This window comes from Pleurodeles waltl, chromosome 1_2, assembly GCF_031143425.1.
Source record: "Pleurodeles waltl isolate 20211129_DDA chromosome 1_2, aPleWal1.hap1.20221129, whole genome shotgun sequence".
NCBI classification, from domain to species: Eukaryota; Metazoa; Chordata; class Amphibia; order Caudata; family Salamandridae; genus Pleurodeles; species Pleurodeles waltl.
In genome coordinates, this window is record NC_090437.1 from 1,352,609,174 (window position 1) to 1,352,632,388 (window position 23,215).

Genomic DNA, 23,215 nt, shown 5'->3' on the forward strand with positions numbered 1-23,215 from the left:
CTCATAAGACTGCAATCAGCACCTCAGCCACCACCAAACCCGGACCTATCAGGACTGTTGTCCAAGGACATTGGAGTCCCCCACCCTCAAGGGCAACTACTCCGGCTAGGAGCCAAGGCACAGCCAGCCCACCCCCGGAAAAGCAGCAAAAAATTAGCAGTGCCCGGCGCGAGAGGCCACGGACACCAGGGACCAAAATCCCTACCTTGGCTCCGTCTGGAAGTGGGGTGCCACCTGGCACACCGCCAAAGGTGTCAAAGGGCCACAGACGACCAGGGAAGGGTGGGAAGGGCAGCACGCCTGACAAGTCCGGCAGCAGGCCAGCTTCCCTGGAGTGCCCCACCAGCCCCCTCCCAGGTGTGCAGGAGGACACCCAGAGGCCCGGTACGGCAGCCCAGGAGGGCCCAGCAAGCCAACGGACAGATGGGCAGGAAGGCCCCACCAGCCACATGTCAGGTGGCGAGTGACACCCATGCCTGGGCCGGAACCGCTGAACTGGGCCCTTTCATTCGCGCACCGCTGAACTGGGCCCTTTCAAACAGGCACCGCTGAACTGGGCCCTTTCAAACAAGCACCGCCGTCTCAAGCACCGCCGTCTCAAGGACCGCCGTCTCAAGCACCTCTGAACAGGGCCCTTTCAAACAGGCACCGCTGAACAGGGCACCGCCGTCTCAAGCACCGCTGAACTGGGCCCTTTCAAACAAGCACCGCCGTCTCAAGCACCGCTGAACAGGGCCCTTTCAAACAAGCACCGCCGTCTCAAGCACCGCTGAACAGGGCCCTTTCAAACAGGCACCGCTGAACAGGGCACCGCCGTCTCAAGCACCGCTGAACAGGGCACCGCCGTCTCAAGCACTGCTGAACTGGGCCCTTTCAAACAAGCACCGCAGTCTCAAGCACCGCTGAACTGGGCCCTTTCGAACAAGCACCGCCGTCTCAAGCACCACCGTCTCAAGCACCGCTGAACAGGGCCCTTCCTGTCAAGCACCGCTCCGCTGGGCACCGCCGTCTCTGAACTGCTCTGCTGGGCCCTTCATCTCAAGCACCGCTCCGCTGGGCCCCGCCGTCTCTGAACTGCTCCGCTGGGCCCTTCATCTCAAGCACCACTCCGCTGGGCCCCGCCGTCTCTGAACTGCTCCGCTGGGCCCTTCATCTCAAGCACCGCTCCGCTGGGCCCTTCCTGTCAAGCACCGCTCCGCTGGGCACCGCCGTGTCAAGCACCGATCCGCTGGGCCACGCCGTCTCTGAACTGCTCCGTTGGGCCCTTCATCTCAAGCACCGCTCCGCTGGGCCCTTCCTGTCAAGCACCGCTCCGCTGGGCACCGCCGTGTCAAGCACTGCTCCGCTGGGCACCGCCGTCTCTGAACTGCTCCGCTGGGCCCTTCATCTCAAGCACCGCTCCGCTGGGCCCCGCCGTCTCTGAACTGCTCCGCTGGGCCCTTCCTGTCAAGCACCGCTCCGCTGGGCACCGCCGTGTCAAGCACTGCTCCGCTGGGCACCGGCGTCTCTGAACTGCTCTGCTGGGCCCTTCATCTCAAGCACCGCTCCGCTGGGCCCCGCCGTCTCTGAACTGCTCCGCTGGGCCCTTCATCTCAAGCACCGCTCCGCTGGGCCCTTCCTGTCAAGCAACGCTCCGCTGGGCACTGCCGTGTCAAGCACTGCTCCGCTGGGCCCCGCCGTCTCTGAACTGCTCCGCTGGGCCCTTCATCTCAAGCACCGCTCCGCTGGGCCCTTCCTGTCAAGCACCGCTCCGCTGGGCACCGCCGTGTCAAGCACTGCTCCGCTGGGCCCCGCCGTCTCTGAACTGCTCCGCTGGGCCCTTCATCTCAAGCACCGCTCCGCTGGGCACCGCCGTCTCTGAACTGCTCTGCTGGGCCCTTCCTGTCAAGCACCGCTCCGCTGGGCACCGCCGTCTCTGAACTGCTCCGCTGGGCCCTTCATCTCAAGCACCGCTCCGCTGGGCACCGCCGTCTCTGAACTAATCTGCTGGGCCCTTCATCTCATGCACCGCTGGACCATTGGCAGGGCCGGTTCTGTGTCGAGCAGGGCTTCACGAAGCACTCTGGCCACCATGCCTCCTCCATGACCAGTGGAGTCTGTAATCCACCTGATGGACTGTGGCTTTGCACTCCCCAGGATGGTACAGTGGGCAAGCCACCCACTGTAGAGACTTGAGAGACTGTGGCTTTGCACTCCCCAGGATGGTACAGTGGGCAACCCACCCACTGTAGAGACTTGAGAGACTGTGGCTTTGCACTCCCCAGGATGGTACAGTGGGCAACCCACCCACTGTAGAGACTTGAGAGACTGTGGCTTTGCACTCCCCAGGATGGTACAGTGGGCATGGAAGCCCCTCGTGGATCTGGCGTCGTGGACTCATGTGGCTGAGGTGCCCCCCCTTCCCTTCCCCCTGAGGTGCCTGTAGTTTTATCATCTGATGCCCCAGCAGTGTTCTCTCCAATGGAATCTGGTCTTGTGTGTGGGCTTTGCCCATGTATTTGTGCACAAAGGCCCACGAACGATGGAACTTTGCCAAGATGTGCAGGACTTATAGCCTATGTATATATTTTTAATTATGTTCTTTATTTGATATATATATTTCATATTTCATATTTCACATCACTTCATTTGAGCTATAATATACTTCAATTTTTATGATCATTTTATTTTGTCTTTGCATTATTCCGGGAGGTTTGGGGGGTGTCACTCTGACTTGTTGCTCTGCATTGGTGTGTAGGGATTTGGGGGGGGGGTGGGTGTATCGTGTATGTGTGTGCCCGTAACCTTTCCTCCTCCCCCCTCCCCTGTGTCGTAGGTGCAGTACTCACCGTTGTCGTCTGTGCCGGCGTTCGTGCTCCTGGTAGAAGAGCAGGTAGACAATAGCTGGTAGGATGTTTAATTCGGGTTCCATGCTGTCCGGATTCCTCGTGGAGTGTATAGAGGTGAGCGTTTTCCCGTTCGTAGTCATTGACATCATTAACATTGATGTGTGTGCAGTTGTGGGTGAGGGTGGGTGTGTCGCGTATGTGTGTCCCCGTAATTTTTTGCCTCCCCCCTCCCCTGTGTCGTAGGTGCAGTACTCACCATTGTCTTCTGCGCCGGCGTTTGTGCTCCTGGTAGAGGAGCAGGAAGACAATAGCTGGTAGGATGTGTAGTTCGGGTTCCATGCTGTCCAGATTCCTCGTGGAGTGTGTAGAGGTGACCCTTTTCCGTTAGAAATGTCTGTTTCCGCCGTGTTTTTATCGGCGGGGCTCCCGCCCCGGAAAAGGTGGCGGATTGGTGAGTTGTGATAGGGTGGGCGGTACATTGTCTGCCGCCTGCCTGTTGGCGGTGACCGCCGCGCTGTTTGTTTGTCCCGCCGTGGCGATCGGAGTGTTAAAGTGGCGGGCTGTGTTGGCGGTTCCCGCCAGGGTCAGAATTCCATTTTTTGGACCGCCTGCCTGTTGGCCGGTTGGCCGCCGCTTTATCACCGACCGCCAGGGTTGGAATGACCCCCATTGTCATAAAAATAAAGTACCTTTATTTTTAGTATAACTGTGTATTGTGTTTTCTTATGATATTGTGCATATGACACTAGTGGTACTGTAGGAGCTTCACTCGTCTCCTAGTTCAGCCTAAACTGCTCTGCTAAGCTACCATTATCTATCAGCCTAAGCTGTTAGACACCCTATATACTAATAAGGGATAACTGGGCCTGGTGCAAGGTGTAAGTACCCCTTGGTACTCACTACAAGCCAGTCCAGCCTCCTACATTGGTTGTGTTTTCTTATGATATTGTGCATATGACATCAGTGGTATAGTAGGAGCTTTGCATGTCTCCTAGTTCAGCCTAAGCTGCTCTGCTATAGCTACCTTCTATCAGCCTAAGCTGCTAGAAACACCTCTTCTCCACTAATAAGGGATAACTGGACCTGGTCCAGAGTGTAAGTACCCCTTGGTACCCACTACAAGCCAGGACAGCCTCCTACAGGGGATGACATCCACTTGAGAGGGCCTGCAAAGTTCAGAAGGTCCCTCAAAGCCAGTGGGCTGCTATTCTGTGGTTGTCCTTCCTTGACAAGGGGAGGGATAGACTTCTCACTATCAGGGAAAAAGATTCAGAAAACTACAGTGTTTTGAAAAGTGCACTTTTGAATGGATTTGGCCTAACCACTGAGCAATAAAGGATAAAGTTCAGAGAGACCAGAAAAGAGTCTGCACAGGACTGGACAGATTTTTTAGACTGTTCTGTGAAGGCTTTAGAAGGTTGGCTACATGGCAGCAAAGTGTCTGACTATGAGGGTCTGTATATTCTTATTCTGAGAGAGCATATTCTTAACAACTGTGTGTCTGATTTGTTGCACCAATACTTGGTACACTCAGATCTGACTCCTCCCCAAGAATTGGGAAAGAAGGCAGACAAATGGGTCAGAACAAGAGTTAGCAGAAAAGCTCATACAGGGGGTGACAAGGACAAGAAGAAGGATGGTAAGTCAAGTGGCAAAGGTGGGGACAAAAATAAAAACAAAGGACCTGATTACAACTTTGGAGGAGGTGTTAATCCGTCCCAAATGTGACGGATATACCACCAGTCGTATTACGAGTTCCATAGGATATAATGGACTCGTAATACGGCTGGTGGTATATCCGTCACTTTACCGTCACTTTTGGGACGGATTAACACCTCCTCCAAAGTTGTAATCAGGCCCATAGAGTCTTCATCAGGCCCACAGAAATCCTCCGGGGGTGGGTCTAAATCCTCAAGCAGATCAAAAAGCCTTGGTGTTATATGTGTAAAACAAAAAGCCATTTGGCAAGTGACAGCACTTGTTACAATAAAAAAAAACAAGGCTCCCACCACCCCAATCCCAGCTGCTTCCACTAATGCCCCTACTAATAGTAGTGATGGTGGGAAAACTAATACTACAAATAGCCAGTCCAAATGTGTAGCAGAGCTCACTCTGGGTAATGTAGTAGGGGTTGGTTTAGTTAGAAAAACCGCTGAGGCTGTGATAGTTTCAGATGGTGACATTGACATTGTCACCCTTGTTGCTTGTCCCCTTAATATTGATAAGTACAAGCAACAACCCCTAATAAATGGTGTTCAGGTTGAGGCCTACAGGGACACAGGTGCCAGTGTCACAATGGTGATGGAGAAACTGGTTGCCCTTGAGCAACACCTACTTGGTCATCAGTACCAAGTGGCTGACATAGATAACAATACTGTTAGCCACCCCATGGCTGTTGTTGATCTCAACTGGGAGGGCGTTACTGGTCCAAATAAAGATGTGGTATCCACTGATCTACCTGTAGAGTGTCTATTGGCATTGATTTGGAAACTTCAGCTTGGGCTGAGGTAGAGTTGTAGGCTTATGCAGCAATGATGGGCCTTCCTGGGCATATCATTGCTTTAACCAGGTCACAGGCCAAAAAAAAAAGTGGACAGGGAAACTTGGATCCTGGAACAATGTACCAAGAGCTTCCCCAAAAGCAGGGGTAGAAAGGATAAACCCTTATTCACTATCCCTCCCTCCACTGAAGATTTCCCTTTTTAGGAAGATGAATCTACTCCTTGCGTAGAACCTACACCAGAGGAGATTCAGGGTGACACAGCTGAACTTTTGAGTGCAGGGGAGCCTGCCTGGGAAGAGGTAAGTGTGGCACAGCAAACCTGTCCCACACTAGAGGGTCTCAGACAGCAAGCTGTCAAACAAGTAGCAGGGGATATTAGTGACACTCACAGAGTGTACTCGGAAAATAGCCTCTTATACACAGAGGTAAGGGACCCAAGACCTGGTGCCACCAGGAGACTGGTTATTCCCTTACAACATAGAGATTTCCTTTTGACCTTGTTCGAGAGACCGGCTCCTTGTTGCAGTAACCCCCCAATTTTTGCCTGGTTTCTAAATGCAACTTGGACTGGAGTGCACTGGGATCCTGCTAACCAGGTTCAAAGTGCCAGTGTTCTTTCTCTAAAACATGGTAAAAGTAATTGGATACACCTTTAGCCACCACCATAAGCCCCTAGTAAAAGGTAATCAGGTACCAAGGGCATGGGGTACTATGAGTAGGCTCCTGAGGGCAGCAGCACTGATTGTGCCACGTTCTAGGGCCATGCATCCAGATGCACCCAGTACTGCCATAGCAGGCTGAGTGCCCCGTTGCAAACCTAAAATACAAATTCGACATGGTACACTCCCTGTGTGCCGTGTCCAGCATACACTGCATATGTTATGGGTAAGTCACCTCTCTAGCAGGCCGTCCAGCCCTAAGGCTGGGTGTACCATACTATGGGGGTCATTCCAACCCTGGCGGTCGGTGTTAAAGCGGCGGCCAACCCGCCAACAGGCAGGCGGTAAAAATTTTTTAATTCTGACCCTGGCGGAAACCGCCAACAGAGACCGCCACTTTAACACTCCGACCGCCACGGTGGGACAAACAAACAGCGCGGCGGTCACCGCCAACAGACAGGCGGGAGACAATGTACCGCCCACCCTATCACAACCCACCAATCCGCCACCTTTTCCGGGGCGGTAGCCCCGCCGATAAAAACATGGCGGAAACACAAATTTCTAACGGAAAAGGCTCACCTCTACACACTCCACGAGGAATCTGGACAGCATGGATCCCGAACTACACATCCTACCAGCTATTGTCTTCCTGCTCCTCTACCAGGAGCACAAACCCCGGCGCAGAAGACAACGGTGAGTACTGTACCTACGACACAGGGGAGGGGGGAGGCAAAAAATTACGGGGACACACATACGCGACACACCCACCCTCACCCTCAACCACAACTACACACACATCAATGCAGAGCAACAACTCAGAGTGACACCCCCAAACCCCCCGGAAGAATGCAAAGACAAAATAAAATGATCATTAAATTTGAAGTATATTGTACGGCTAAGTAAAAAAATATATCAAACATCCATAACTATATATACATATGTAAATTGTCCTGTCCAAATTGGGTATCAGCCATTGTTCGTGGGCCAATGGGCCTAAACACATGGGCAAAGCCCTCACAGGATACCCGACTCCAATGGAGAGAACACTGCAGGGGCATCAGATAGCAAAACTACAGGCACCTCAGGGGGAAGGGAAGGGGGGGCACCTCAGCCAGATGAGTCCACGACACCAGATCCACAAGGGGCCTCCATGGCCACTGTTCAATCCTGGGGAGTTCAAAGCCAGAGTCTCACAAGTCTCTACAGTGGGTGGATTGCCCACTGTGCCATCCTGGGGAGTGCAAAGCCACAGTCTCACAAGTCTCTACAGTGGGTGGATTGCCCACTGTGCCATCCTGGGGAGTGCAAAGCCACAGTCTCACAAGTCTATACAGTGGGTGGATTGCCAACTGTGCCATCCTGGGGAGTGCAAAGCCACAGTCTCACAAGTGGATTACAGACTCCACTGGTTCTGGAGGAGGACTGGTGCCCAGAGTGCTTTGTGCAGCCCTGCCCGACACAGATGCGAGCCCGCCCCTTCTGCCAATGGGCCAGCGGTGCTTGAGACGGCGGTGCCCAGCGGAGCGGTGCAGAGACGGCGGTGCAGAGACGGCGGTGCCCAGCGGAGCGGTGCTTGAGATGAAGGGCCCAGCGGAGCGGTGCTTGAGATGAAGGGCCCAGCGGAGCGGTGCAGAGACGGCGGTGCCCAGCGGAGCGGTGCTTGAGATGAAGGGCCCAGCGGAGCGGTGCTTGAGATGAAGGGCCCAGCGGAGCGGTTCTTGACTTGAAGGGCCCTGTTCAGCGGTTCTTGACTTGAAGGGCCCTGTTCAGCGGTGCTTGACTTGAAGGGCCCTGTTCAGCGGTTCTTGACTTGAAGGGCCCTGTTCAGCTTCACATGTGTGTCCAGGTCACCAGATCCGGCCATGACATGGATTTCACTCGCACCTGACATGTGGCTACCGGGCCCTTCGTGCACATCTGTCTTCTCGCTTGCGGGGCCCTCCTGTGCTGCCGTCCCGGGCCCGTGGGTGTCCTCCTGCACACCTGGAATGGGGCTGGTGGGGCCCTCCTGGGCAGCTCGCCTGCTGCCGGACTTGTCGGGTGTGCTGCCCTTGCCACCCTTCCCTGCTCGTCTGTGGCCCTTTCCTCCCTTTGGCGGTGTGCCAGGTGGCACCCCACTTCCTGACGGTGCCAGGGTAGTGCTTTTGGAGTCTGGTGTCTCTGGCCTCTCGCGCCGGGCACTGGCTTTCTTGGCTTTTTTTTCAGGGGGTGGGCTGGCCGTCTCTTTACTCCTAGCCGAAATAGCTGGCCTTGAAGGTGGTGGACTCCAAAATCCTTGGACTATTGTCTTTGTAGGTCCAGGTTTTGTGGTGGCTGAGGTGCTGATTGGAGTCTTATGAGATGGACGGGGTGGGGGAGTTGTTGGAAAGAGGTCAAGTTTGGAAAAGAAAAGCAATTTAGAAAGAGAGGGACGGGTAGGTGTAGTGGTTATGGGAGTGGAGGAAGAGGATGTGGTTGTAGGAGAGTGAAGTCTGGTGTCTTTGGGTGCAGGTGCTTGTGCTGGAGGCTGTTGTGAGGTGGATGGCTGTTGGGTGGGTGGCTGCCTGCGTTTGTGTGGTTTGGAAGAGGGGGTGACAGACACACTGGGAGAGGACACAGGGGACGTGAAATGGTAGTGGGGTGGTGACTGCACGTGTGCGGAGTGTTCTGGTGGGTGTGCTGGACGTAGTGGCTGAAGATGTTGTGCATGCAAGTGTGAGTGGAGACGTCACAGGGAGGGAGGAGGGAGACGAGGAGGAGGGGGACACAGAGGAGGCAGTGGCTGTTGGCATGTCTGCATGTGGATGTTGCTTGGGTGAATGCTTGTGTGATGTGTGGTGCTTATGTCTGGATGAGCTTCCCTTGGGTGTTGAGGTGTGTGCAGGCTGGTCTGTAGGTGTGTCTGGGATAGGCAGAGGTACAGGGGAGTGGGACTGGGCTGAGGAAGTTGGAGGAGGGAGGCAGGAGACAGTGACAATGGCTGCCGTCAGTGCTGAGGCCAGAGCGTTGAACGATCGCTGATGGGCAGCCTGACCCGAATGAATGCCCTCCAGGTATGCATTACTCCGGTGCACCTCCCTTTCTACACCCTGGATGGCATTCAAAAGGGTAGACTGCCCAACAATGAGCGTCCTCAGGAGATCAATGACCTCCTCACTGAGGGCAGCAGGGGTAACTGGGGCAGGACCTGAGGTGCCTGGGGCAAAGGAGATGCCCACCTTCCTGGGTGAGCGGGCACGGGGCGAACGCTGAGGGGCTGCTGGGAGGGCGGAGCTGGTGCGCTGGGTGGCTGCTGTACCTGTTTTTGCGGTGGGCACGGATGTTGCCGCCACCACAAGGGAGCTCCCTTCCGAGGACGTGTCTGTGTTGCTGGTGTCACCACGTGTCCCCGCTGTGGAGCTCCCCTCGCCCTCCGTCTCACTGGTGAAATCCAAGTCAGTTGCATGGCCCTCCATGGCCATGTGAGATGCAGCTCCCTCGTGCTCCGATGCCACTTCTCCTCCACCTGATGATGCTAATGCACACATGAATAGGAAGACCACCAAAAAAGGGGGGGGGAGAAACAAAGACATGTTGAGTGCATGCATTGGCAACACAGTTGGCGGAGGGGACAGACACAGAAGCCCCCTCACTACGCCGCGCACTTGGGGTACACTACTCAATCCGTGGGACATGGCCTACAAGCCTATGGACGACAACTCCACACATAGGGGACACAGGGCCATGAATAGCTGTACTACGCAACGTACAGAGGTGGGGGGCGGGGGCACAGGGCCATGCCTAACGGAGGGGCCTAGCCTACAGAAATCGCCCTGGCCTAGGGATACCCACAGCCCTCCTCCCCCACCCAGACGCCTCCAATGTGCGCAAAATCAGCAGAATGTGCTTGTACTCACCCCCTTGTGTCTGCTGTGATGTCCTCACGCGCCCATCCAAATCGGGGTAGGCCACCGCCAGGATCCGGGACATCAGGGGGGTCAAAGTACGACTGGCACCCCTCCTACGTTGGGAGGCCATCCCCAGCAGAGCCTCTGCGGTCTTCCTGCTACCGCGGCGGATGTCCTCCCACCTCTTCCGGCAGTGGGTGCCCCGTCTGTTGTGGAACCCTAGGGTCCAGACATCCTTGGCGATGGCACGCCAAATGTCGATTTACTGATGGGCGCTGACCTATGTGACATGTACAGGGGGAGAAAATAAAAAATCATCACCTTCTGCATGCTCGATGTGAGTGGCCCCCCATCCCCACCGTTGCCATGTGGCACATGCTCTCATCTGTCGTTTGATGCATGCCTCATTCGCTCCCCTCCCCACCATCTTTCATTCACCCCACTCAACCCAGGCATTGGCCACAAAGCATGGTCCCAGTGTACTTACCTGTTGGACTGGAGGACCGTAGAGTAGCGCATACTGGGGGAGGACCCCATCCACGAGTTTCTCCAATTCTTCAGAAGTGAAGGCAGGGGCCCTTTCCCCAGTCGCAGCAGCCATTGTCTCTTCCAGACCGAGGTCACAGCAGCACTTGCAGTATAGGTCCTCTCCTGTGGATGATCAGGAATCGAGTCATTAAGCAGATAGAAAATGGCGGTCACGCCCGCGGCGGTGCGTACCGCGACCGCCGACGCACATCGTCATTGGCTCCTGAAACCCATAGGGTTCAATGTTAACCAATGCGGCTTTGCGACGCGGTCTTCGACCACCTACCGCCACGGTGTGCCACGCCAGCGCATTGACCTCACATCCCACTGTCGCACTTCACAGGTCAGGCAGCCGCCATTTCAAGGGCCCCCATATCGTAATTTCTACTGCGTCACACATACCTAGGCCTTGCATCAACACTCATACAAGCCATTCAATGCATTGAGAATTGTGTACTGTGCAAGCTGTGGGAACGTACCTGTGGGTTGACTGACTCTGTGCTCCATGTTGTCCTTCCTAGGCACCGTCCGCTGGGACTTGCGAGGAGATGGCGGAATCTTCCCGTGTACAGACCGCTGGTGGACCTGTCGACAATGGAAGAAAGACATGTCATACTGACATACAGGCTTGATCGAGCCACTATACAGGAACTGTGTGCCCAGCTGGAGCCAGACCTGATGTCACCCATCCGCCAACCCACAGGGATCCCCCCTCTAGTGTAGGTTCTGTCAGTACTCCATTTTTTGGCAAGTGGGTCATTTCAAACAACAGTGGCCATTTCATCAGGGATGTCTCAGCCTATGTTTTACAAGGTGTTGTCCAGAGTGTTGTCTGCCCTGCTGAAATACATGCGGAGCCACATTGTTTTCCCTGAGTTGGGCGATTTGGCTACAGTGAAGGGTGATTTCTATGCGCTTGGACATGTTCCCAACATCATTGGTGCAATTGATGGGACACATGTTGCTTTGGTCCTCCCCAGCATGAGTGAACAGGTGTACAGGAACAGAAAAAGTTATTATTCCATGAATGTCCAGGTGGTCTGTTTGGCTGACAAGTACATCTCCCATGTAAATGCCAAGTTCCCTGGGTCAGTGCATGACGCGTACATCATGCGAAATAGCAGCATCCCTTACGTGATGAAACTACTTCAGAGACACCATGTGTGGCTAATTGGTGACTCTGGTTACCCCAACCTGTCATGGCTACTAACCCCAGTGAGGAATACCAGGACAAGGGCAGAGGAACGGTACAATGAGGCCCATGGGCAGACTAGGAGGGTGATCAAGCGGACCTTCGGCCTCCTGAAGGCCAGGTTTAGGTGCCTCCATATGACAGGTGGATCCCTAATGTACTCACCAAAGAAGGTGTGCCATATCATCGTGGCCTGCTGTATGCTTCACAACCTGGCTTTGCGACGCCAGGTGCCTTTCCTGCAGAAGGATGGTCCAGATGGTGGTGTTGTGGCAGCTGTGGAGCCTACGGAGAGTGAAGAGGAGGAAGACGAAGAGAACGACACAGACAACAGGGACACAGTAATACAGCAGTATTTTCAATGATATAAAGGTAAGAATCAACACCGGCATTTTACATTTAGTTAAAGTCTCCTGCCTCTCTACTGTCTGAGTTTCCCCCCAGTGTATGTTAACTGAGTTGTGACTTTCCCTTCCAATTTCAGAGATGTGGGCCCCACTCCGTGACCTCTGCTTTGTTTCCCCATGGACTACAGCTGTGTGACAGTGGTATGTTGTCATCACAATGTAACTGGACATTTTGGCACGATTCTGTGTAATACATTTGTTCAAAAATACAGGCAGACTCCAGAATATTTTTGTGCAATAAGTGTGTTTATTAAAGTGCTCAATTTTGGGTAATGGTTGCAATTCGGTGATGGTGGAGGAATGTCCAGATTTTCAGTCTCACAGGTGCATTTTCCATATGCCTGTGGATGGTGGAGCAGGGGCAGTTTAAGGTTGCACAGGGTGACAATGTGGGACAGTGGGATGACAATCAGGGGGTATCCTTTCCTGGCGGGGGTCTTGGCATCTTACTCTGTCTTCTTCCTAGATCTCAGGCCCTGCTTGCGGGGTGGTTCTCCTTCTGCAGGGGGTGGGGTTCTGGTGGCCTGTTGTTCTTGTGTCGGGGCCTCCTGTCTACTAGCACCGGCGGAGTTGGTAGCCTGTTCTTGGTCCATGCTAGTGACAGGGGCCCTTTGTGGTGCCACATGGTCCCGCATTGTGCTGACAATCTGATTGAGAGCCACAACGATGGTGCCCATTGCGGAACTGATGTTTCTGAGTTCTTCCCTGAACCCCATAAACTGTTCCTCCTGCAGTACCTGGATCTCCTGGAACCTGGCCAGGAACGTTGCCATTGTCTCCTGGGAGCGGTGGTATGCTCCCATGATGGAGGATAGGGCCTCGTGGAGAGTGGGTTCCCTGGGCCTGTCCCCCCCCGTCGCACAGTAGCCCTCCCAGTTCCCCTGTTTCCCTGGTCCTCTGTCCCCTGGACCGTGTGCCCACTACCACTGCCCCCAGGTCCCTGTTGTTGTTGGGGTGGTGGGTTAACCTGGGTGCCCTGTAGTGGTGGACACACCGCTGCTTGACGTGTCCTGGAGACAGAGGCATGGGCCCGCTGGGTGGGTACTGTGCTGGTGTTCCAGAGGGGGGTAGGTCTGCTGTGGCCTGTGGCTGTCTGAGGGGAACCGACTGTACCGAGGTCCCCGATGGGCCGGGCTGGTCATCTGGGTCCAGGGAGACAGAGCTGCTGTCATCACTGTGGGCCTCGTCTGGGGGTGGAATGGACATTTCTGGACCCTCCTGGGCGGTGTCGTGGCGTTCAGGTCCTGCAGGGGTATAAGAGTATGGTTATTGCTTCTGTGTGTGCCATAGCGTGCAATGGGTGGGTGCCCGTGTACCCCAGTGCTGGCATTCCCTTGTGGGGGCTGTTGTGACGGTGGTTTGGGGGGGATGGGTATGTGCAGTGGGCATGCTTAGGTGATGGGTGTCCATGGTTTGTGGTCGCATGCAGGGCTTGGTGTTCGGATGGGTGGGTTGTGATGGTGAGACATTAGCAAGGAGGATGTGTGATGGGGGTGGGGGGGAGGGTGGGGGTATGATTTGGCATGCTGGTGGGTGGGGGGGGATGAAGTAGTTGAGATTAGACTTACCAGAGTCCATTCCTCCGCCTACTCCTGCGAGGCCCTCAGGATGCAGGATCGCCAAGACCTGTTCCTCCCATGTTGTAAATTCTGGGGGTTGAGGTGGGAGTCCGCCGCCAGTCTTCTGCACCGCGATGTTGTGTCTGGATACCATGGAACGCACCTTCCCCCGTAGGTCGTTCCACCGCTTCCTGATGTCGTCCCGATTTCGTGGGATTCTGACCCACAGCGTTGACCCTGTCCACTATTCTTTGCCATAGCTCCATCTTCCTGGCAATGGTGGTGTTCTGCACCTGTGTCCCGAAGAGCTGGGGCTCTACCCAAACTATTTCCTCCACCATGACCCTGAGTTCAGCGTCTGAAAACCTGGGGTGTCTTTGGGGTGCCATGGGGTGGTGTGGATGAGGTGTGGGGTGGTGTTTGTGGTGATGAGTGTGGTGAGTGTGGTGGTGTGTGGTGTTTTGTGCGTGGATGTTGTGTGAGTGATGGTGTTATGTGCCGGTGAATGCTCTGTACTAGCTGGTGGTGTCTCTCTCTGGCCTTAGTCAATAAATGGTGGTCGTAGGGGTTTGTGGGTGATGTGGGTGTGTGTTTTATATTGTGTTGGGTGTGTGGGAGTGGTGTTTGTATGTGTATCAGGTGTGTGTATTTCAAAATGTCCAATGTGGCAGTGTTTTGGAGCTGTGTGTGTATTTTGAGCGCTGCGGTGTGTACCGCCAATGGAATACCGCTGTTGAAAGACCGCCGCGTGGATTCGTGGGTCGGAATGGAATGGGCATATTTCTGTTGGCGTGACGGTGGAGGTTTGGTCATCGCCAGTTTTTCGCTGGCCGTTGGTGTGGCGGACTTTTGTGGATGTCGTGTTTTTGGCGGTTTGCCTGTTGCGGGTCAGAATGACCGTGGCGGTTTCCCGCGGCCGCAGCGGTGTTATGGCGGTCTTCTGAATGGCGGTAAGCGCCTTTTACCGCCGAAGTCAGAATGACCCCCTATATGTGAGGGCATAATGACATGAGCAATATGCCACCACTGTGTCCTTGCCAAACCTGGGACATAGGGGGTTATTACAACTTTGGAGGAGGTGTTAATCCGTCCCAAATGTGACGGATATACCACCAGCCGTATTACGAGTTCCATAGGATATAATGGACTCGTAATACGGCTGGTGGTATATCCGTCACTTTAACGTCACTTTTGGGACGGATTAACACCTCCACCAAAGTTGTAATAACCCCCATAGTGAGTGAACAGAGCAGCCCTTTTAATGCATGTGTTGGACACTGGTCAAGACGAGTTTCCCAGCTACATAATGGCTACTCTGAGCCCTGGGTTGTTTGGTATCAAACAACTCAGAATGATAAATTCCAACTGGTACCAGTACTGGATTTATTATAAAAAGTACCCAAGGGTCACCTTAGAGGTGCCCCCTGAAAAAGCGAACTATCCGGGCATGGTTGCTTACTGGTTCCAGCAAGCCTGCCACATCCAGACAGTCATTACACAATTTCTGGGGGATAGCCCTGTCTTTCTGGTTTGTGAAACAATGTTCTTCTTGGGTGGAGGAGCTAACACCCCCTCCCTCAAGAATGTGCATTGCCCTGGCAGTGAGCTTCAAAGGGCTACCATCCATGAAACTCGATCCCCAGGCCTGCTGCTAGCATCAGATGGCCTCCCCCTTTGCACACCCCCACACTTGGAGGGAGCAAAGGCAGGAAACCACACAAAGGGTAGGAGGAGTGGCCTCACTGTGCATGCACCACCCCTAGGGGCTTGCTGGGGAAGTGGACCCTTCATTTCATTTTTCTCCATCTTGGAGTGGAGGAAAATAGCCAATCAGGTTTAGGGAAGTGACCCTTCCCACAGGAAGTGGTCACTGTAGTGGGTGTAGCCGCCCAAGGGTAAGTGTCCCATTGGACACTACCAGGTTCCCCCTAAAACGGCCCCTAAATTCAGTATTTAGTGGGCTCCACTAGACCAAGAAAACAGATTTGAAAATGATTTGAAGAAGAAAAGAAGACCAGCACCAAAAGAAGACCACAGCAAGAGAACTGAGGACCTGCTGCACAAGAAAAGGAGCCAAACCCTGCCTGTTGCACCCAGGACCCGAAAATCGCCACTGAGGAGGAGCTGAACACTGGACCGACCCCAAGAATCCCAAGGGACCTCCAGGCTTCAAGAATCATCCCAGATCTCCCTACTGAGTGGAGGCACCATTCAAGAAAATCAAGAAACCTGTTAAGGACCAACAAACCAATGAGGGTCACTTCACTGAATTGCTGATATCTCTGTGACCAGAAGTCACAGCTGGACACCAGGAAACACCGACGACCACCCAGATGTGACCTGCAACTGTACCAAGTTTGGTGGAACTGCACCCTCTAATGGCCGAGTTACACCAATACCCTGGGTACTGGTCAGCTGGCATTGGACAAGCAGAAAACCAGCTTCCCCAGAGCTGAAAAAGAATCACAAGGAAGCCCCAGTCAAGGGACTTAAGGAACACCATGGACCTTCAACCAGAGTGCCCCCGTTGTCCTGTAAGCAGCCCTCGAAGTGACTCACCTCTAGGTACAAAGGACTCCATTGTGCACAGTTCCTGGACCTCCAACTCGCCCTTCACCCGGCTGCCCTGGGCCTAGCATCGTGGAGTATGCTGTGTGCTCCGGGTCCCCAACCCCTTGCGACCTCACCAGCTTAATGGGACGCCCAGGCACCATCTTTAAATCATCTGCAAACCAGCTCCTTTTCCAAGTGGCTCCTTGAGGTGGCCCTGTGCCTTCTCCAAACGTTTTCTAATGCTGCTCCCGCTGGAACCGGGTGCCACCCGATAACTTTCCAGCTGGCACAGTGTGCCCACCGACTGCTGCGACCACCCTGCAAGAAAAGAGACTGGTAACTCAACTGTGTGATTTTTACTGCATATTTAAAGGTGAATCCAATGGTGCGTAATTACGCACAGAAAGACTAACTTTGCCAAAACTTTATAAAGTCATAACTTGAAAAGTACTTAACATATTTTAAAGATCTTGGTCTTAAAATGTATATAAAAGTCTGAAGTATTTTTTTTTTATAAATTCTAGTCCTGAGTTATTCATTCAGTGTGTGTGGTGCATGATTGGATTGGTGAGTTCAGCAAATGCTTAGCACATCTCCTGGATTAGCCAAATTGCTCGACCAGCTGCCATAAAAATTGGAGCATTAGGTGGTCTAATTTTTACCTCTGGAAACCAATGTACCTGGTTTTGCGCACTGCAAAGAGGGCCAGCCTCCAACACTTGGCACATGATATTCCCTTTGCTGGACATTTGGGTCAGAGTAAGACTTGGGACAGACTGGTCCCTCACTTTCACTGGCCTCATATGTCAGAGGACACTATAGAGTTGTGTCACTCTTGGGTGACCTGCCAAGCCAGTGGCAAGACTGGTGGCACCCCAAAGGCCCCCTTAATCTCACTGCCAGTGGTTGGGGTGCCCTTTGAAAGGGTAGGGGTTGACATTGTTGGCCGCCTTGCCCCTCCTTCTGCTTCTGGCAATAGGTTTATTTTAGTGGTGGTGGACCATGCCACTAGATATCCAGAAGCAATAACTCTTAGGACCACTACAGCACCTGCAGTGGCAAAAGCACTCCATGGAATCTTTTCAAGGGTGGGGTTTCCTAAAGAGGTGGTGTCAGACAGAGGTGCAAACTTCATGTCTGCATACCTAAAAGCAATGTGAAAAGAGTGTGGTGTAACCTACAAGTTCACCACACCCTATCATCCCCAAACAAATGGGTTGGATGAGAGGTTTAATAAGACCCTCAGAGGCATGTTTATGGGACTCTACGAAAAACGCAGAAGGAAGTGGGATGTCCTGTTACCATGTCTCCCCTTTGCCTACAGGGAGGTACCCCAGAAGGGAGTGGGCTATGACCCCTTTGAACTCCTTTTTGGTCACCCTGTTAGGGGTCCATTACATCTTGTAAAGGAAGGCTGGGAACAATCCTTAAAGCCCCCTAAACAGGATGTAGTGAACTATGTACTTCGCCTAAGATCCAGAATGGCTGAGTATATCAAAAAGGCCATGAAGAACCTTCAGGCAAGCCAACAGTTGCAAAAACAGTGGCATGCCCAGAAGGCTCTCCTAACAGAATACCACCCAGGACATAAGGTGTGGGTACTGGAGCCAGTTGCACCCAAGCAGGACAAGTAGACCGGTCCACACTTGATAGTGGAAAAGAAGGGTGAGGTCACCTATTTAGTAGATTTTGGCACTCCCAGAATTCCTCTTAGAGTTCTTCGTGTGGAACGCCAAAAACCTTATTATGATAGGTCTGTTTTAACAATTCTAATGGCACTGATGCAGGACAGGAAGTAGAGAGTGACCCTCTCCCTGAAAGCCCCCTAAACAGGATGTAGTGAACTATGTACTTCGCCTAAGATCCAGAATGGCTGAGTATATCAAAAAGGCCACAAAGAACCTTCAGGCAAGCCAACAGTTGCAAAAACAGTGGCATGCCCAGAAGGCTCTCCTAACAGAATACCACCCAGGACATAAGGTGTGGGTACTGGAGCCAGTTACACCGAAGCAGGACAAGTAGACTGGTCCACACTTGATAGTGGAAAAGATGGGTGAGGTCACCTATTTAGTAGATTTTGGCACTCCCAGAATTCCTCTTAGAGTTCTTCGTGTGGAACGTCAAAAACCTTATTATGATAGGTCTGTTTTAACAATTCTAATGGCACTGATGCAGGACAGGAAGTAGAGAGTGACCCTCTCCCTGACCTCTTTTCCAACACTGCAGCTGATGGCAAAGTAGAAGGAGTCTTTCTTGCAGACTGCCTCTCAACAGAGCTAGCCCAGTGGTGTTGGTATCCAAACCTCACTCCTAAGGTGGAAAAAGAGAAATGAGGTTTTGAGTAGATTATAGAGGGCTCAACATTGTCACAAAGACTGATGGTGACCATATACCCAGGGCAGATGAGCTGATTGATACACTGGCATCTGCCAAGTATCTCAGCACTTTTGACTTGACTGCAGGGTATTGGCAGATCAAGCTATCAGAAGATGCAAAAGCAAAAACTGCTTTTTCTACCATTGGATGGGCATTATCAGTTTAGGCGGTCATTCTGACCCTGGCGGTCAGTGTTAAAGTGGCGGCCAACCCGCCAACAGGCTGGCGGTCAAAAAGATGGAATTCTGACCCTGGCGGGAACCGCCAACACAGGCCGCCGCATTAACACTCCGACCGCCACGGCGGCACAAACAAACAGCGCGGCGGTCACCGCCAACAGGCAGGCGGCAGACAATGTACCGCCCACCCTATCACGACTCACCAATCCGCCACCTTTTCCGGGGCGGGAGCCCCGCTGATAAAAACACGGCGGAAACAGACATTTCCAATGGAAAACGCTTACCTCGACACACTCCACGCGGAATCGGGACAGCATGGAACCGGAACTCCACATCCTCCCAGCCATTGCCTTCCTGCTCTTCTTCCAGGATCACGGACGTCGCCGCAGACGACAACGGTGAGTACTGCACCTACGACACAGGGGAGGGGGGAGGAGGAAAGGATACGGGCACACACATACGCGACACACCCACCCCCACCCTCACCCCCACCGAAATACCTACACACCAATGCAGATTAAAAAGTCAGAGTGACACCCCCAAACCCCCAAAACAAAAAGGCAAAGAAAAAAGGCAATGATTGTAAAAATAGAACTATATTATAGCAATAATAAAGTATAGCGAACTTAGCAATATATAAAGAATTATTACACATCTAGAACTATATATAAAAAAGTAGCAAAAGTCCGGCACAGTTTTGCAAAGTTCAAATGTCCGTGGGCCAATGTGCAGCAACACATGGGCAAAGCCCACACACGAGATCGAGTCCATTGGAGAGAACACTGCTGGGGCATCACAAAAATAAAATACTGGCACCTAAGGGGGAAGGGAAGGGGGGGCACCTCAGCCCCATGAGTCCACGACGCCAGATCCACGAAGGGCCTCCATGCCCACTGTGCCATCCTGGGGAGTGCAAAGCCACAGTCTCTCAAGTCTCTACAGTGGGTGGCTTGCCCACTGTGCCATCCTGGGGAGTGCAAAGCCACAGTCTCTCAAGTCTCTACAGTGGGTGGCTTGCCCACTGTGCCATCCTGGGGAGTGCAAAGCCGCAGTCTCTCAAGTCTCTACAGTGAGTGGGTTACCCACTGTGCCATCCTGGGGGGTGCAAAGCCACAGTCCATCAGGTGGATTACAGAGTCCACTGGTCATGGAGGAGGCATGGTGGGCAGAGTGCCTCGTGAAGCCCTGCCCGACACAGAACCGGGCCTGCCAATGGGTCAGCGGTGCTTGAGATGAGGGCCCAGCGGATCGGTGCTTGAGATGAGGGCCCAGCGGAGTGGTGTTTGAGATGAGGGCCCAGCGGAGCGGTGCTTGAGATGAGGGCCCAGTGGAGCGGTGCTTGAGATGAGGGCCCAGCGGAGCGGTGTTTGAGATGAGGGCCCAGCGGAGCGGTGCTTGACAGGAGGGCCCAGCGGAGCGGTGCTTGAGATGAGGGCCCAGCGGAGCGGTGCTTGAGATGAGGGCCCAGGGGAGCGGTGCTTGACAGGAGGGCCCAGCGGAGCGGTGCTTGAGATGAGGGCCCAGCGGAGCGGTGCTTGACAGGAGGGCCCTGTTCAGCGGTGCTTCTCACGGCGGGGCCCTGTTCAGCGGTGCTCCTCATGGCGGGCCCTGTTCAGCGGTGCTTCTCACGGCGGAGCCCTGTTCAGCGTTGCTTCTCACGGCGAGGCCCTGTTCAGCGGTGCTCCTCACGGCGGGCCCTGTTCAGCGGTGCTCCTCACGGCGGGGCCCTGTTCAGCGGTGCTCCTCACGGCGGGCCCTGTTCAGCGGTGCTTCTCACGGCGGGGCCCTGTTCAGCGGTGCCTGTCTTGTGTTTCGAGTGAACCACACCTGGCCAATACTTCCCGCTCAGTCAGCATCGGACCTTTCCGTTGCGGGGCCCTCCTGTGATGGAGTCCTGGGGCCCTGGGTCTCCTCCGATACCCCCGGAATGGGGCTGGTGGGGCCCTCATGGCCAGGTCGGCTGCTCCCTGCCTTTTGCGCTTTGCTGCCCTTGTCCTCCTTGGCAGACTCTCTGTGGCCCTTGGCTCCCTTCCCCGATGTGGCAGGTGACGGTGCAAGGCTACCCTCCTTGGGGGCAGGCGTATCAGGCCTGTCGCTCCTGCCCTTCAGTTTTTTGCTCCTCTTCCCAGGGGGGGGGGCTGGCTGTGCCTTTGCTGCTGGACGATGTCCCAGCCCAAGGAAAGGGCGGACTCCAAAAACCAGGCACGACGTTCTTGGGAGTTGCTGGGCTGGTGGTGGCTGAGGTGTTTGTGGAACTCTTACGAGATGGAGGGGGTGGGTCAGGTGAGGAAAAGAGGTCCAGTTTAGAGAGGAATAGTTTTTTAGGAGCAATGGGAAGGGTAGCTGGAGTGGGTATGGGAGTGGAGGAAGAGGATGTGGTTGTAGGAGAGTCAAGTCTGGTGTCTTTGGGTGCAGGTGCTTGGGCTGGAGGCTGACGTGAGGTGGATGGCTGTTGGTCGGGTGCCTGCCTGCGTTTGTGTGGTTTGGAAGCGGGGGTGACAGACACACTGGTGGAGAGGACACAGGGGACGTGTACATGGCAGTTGGGGTGGTGACTGCACGTGTGCGGACTGGTCTGGAGGGTTTGCTGGTGATGGGTGTAATGGCTGATGGTGGTGTGCCTGCAGGTGTGAGTGGAGACGTCACAGGGAGGGAGGAGGGAGACGAGGAGGTGGGGGACACAGAGGAGGTAGTGGCTGTTGGGATGTCTGCATCTGTATGTTGCTTGGGTGAATGCTTGTGTGTTCTGTGGTGCTTATGTCTGGATGAGCTTCCCTTGGGTGTTGAGGTGTGTGCAGGCTGGTCTGTAGGTGTGGATGGGATAGGCAGAGTAACAGGGGAGTGGGACTGGGTGGAGGGAGTTAGAACAGGGAGGCTGGAGACAGGGACAATCGCTGCCGTCAGTGCTGAGGCCAGAGCGTTGAACGATCGCTGCTGGGCAGCCGGACCCGAATGAAGGCCCTCTAGGTATGCATTGCTTTGATGCACCTCCCTCTCCACACCCTGGATGGCAATCAAAAGGGTAGACTGCCCAACAATGATGGTCCTCAGGATGTCAATGACCTCCTCACTGAGGGCAGCAGGGGTGACTGGGGCAGGGCCTGAGGTGCCTGGGGCGAAGGAGATGGCCGCCTTCCTGGCCGTGCGGGCACGGGCCGAAGGCCGAGGGGCTGCTGGGAGGGCGGAGCTGGTGCGCTGGGTGGCGGCTGTACCTGTAGTATCGGTGGGCACGGATGTTGCCGCCACCGCAAGGGAGCTCCCATCCGAGGACGTGTCGGTGTCACTGACGTCTGCACGGGTCCCCGTGGTGGAGCCCCCCTCGCCCTCCGTCTCACTAGTCATGTCGGAGTCTGTTGCAAGGCCCTCCGGGGCCATGTGAGATGCAGCTCCCTCTTGCGCCGATGCCACTTCTCCTCCGCCTGATGATGCTAATGCACACATTCACAGAAAAACAAAGAAAAGGGGGGGGGGTGGAAAACATAAAGACAAGTTGAGTGCATGCATTGGGGACACCGTTGGCGGAGAGGACAGACACATAAGCCCCCTGCACTACGCTGCGCACTTGGGGTACACTACTCATTCACTGGGACATGCCCTACAAGCCTATGGGCGACAACTGCCCACACAGAATACACAGGTCCATGAATAGCGTTACTAGGCACCCTACAGAGGTGGGGGGCGGGGGCACAGGACCATACCTCACAGTGGGGCCTAGCCTACAAAAATCGCCCTGGCCTAGGGATACCCACAGCCCTCCTCCACCACCCAGGCACCTTCACTGCGCGCAAAATAGCTGAATGTGCTGGTACTCACCCCCTTGTGTCTGCTGTGATGTCCTCAAGCGCCCATCTAAATCGGGGTAGGCCACCGCCAGGATCCGGGACATCAGGGAGATCAAGGTAAGACTGGCACCCCTCCTAGGTTGGGAGGCCATCCCCAGCAGAACCTCGGCGGTCTTCCTGCTCCCGCGGCGGATGTCCTCCCACCTCTTGCGGCAGTGGGTGCCCCGTCTGTTGTGGACCCCCAGGGCCCGGACTTCCTTGGCGATGGCACGCCAAATGTCGATCTTCTGATGGGCGCTGACCTATGTGACATGTACGGGGGGGAAAAGAAACATCATCATTTTTCTGCATGCTCGATGTGAGTGGCCCCCCCTCCCCAAACTTGCCATGTGGCACATGCTCTCATCTGTCGTGCCATGCATTCGTCATTCGCTCCCCTCCCCTCCATCGTACATCCTCCCCACTCATCACAGGCATTGCCCACTATGCATTGCCCCACCCGTGTACTCACCTGTTGGTCTGGAGGACCGTAGAGTAGCGCATACTGGGGGAGGACCCCGTCCACGAGCTTCTCCAACTCTTCGGAACTGAAGGCGGGGGCCCTTTCCCCAGTCACAGCAGCCATTGTCACTTCCAGACCGAGGTCACAGCAGCACTAGCAGTATAGGTCCTCTCCTGTGGATGCTCAGGTCTCGTGTGATTAAGCAGAGAGAAAATGGCGGTCACAGCCGCAGCGGTGCGTCCCGCGGCGGTGCGTACCGCGACCGCCGGCGCTCATCGCCA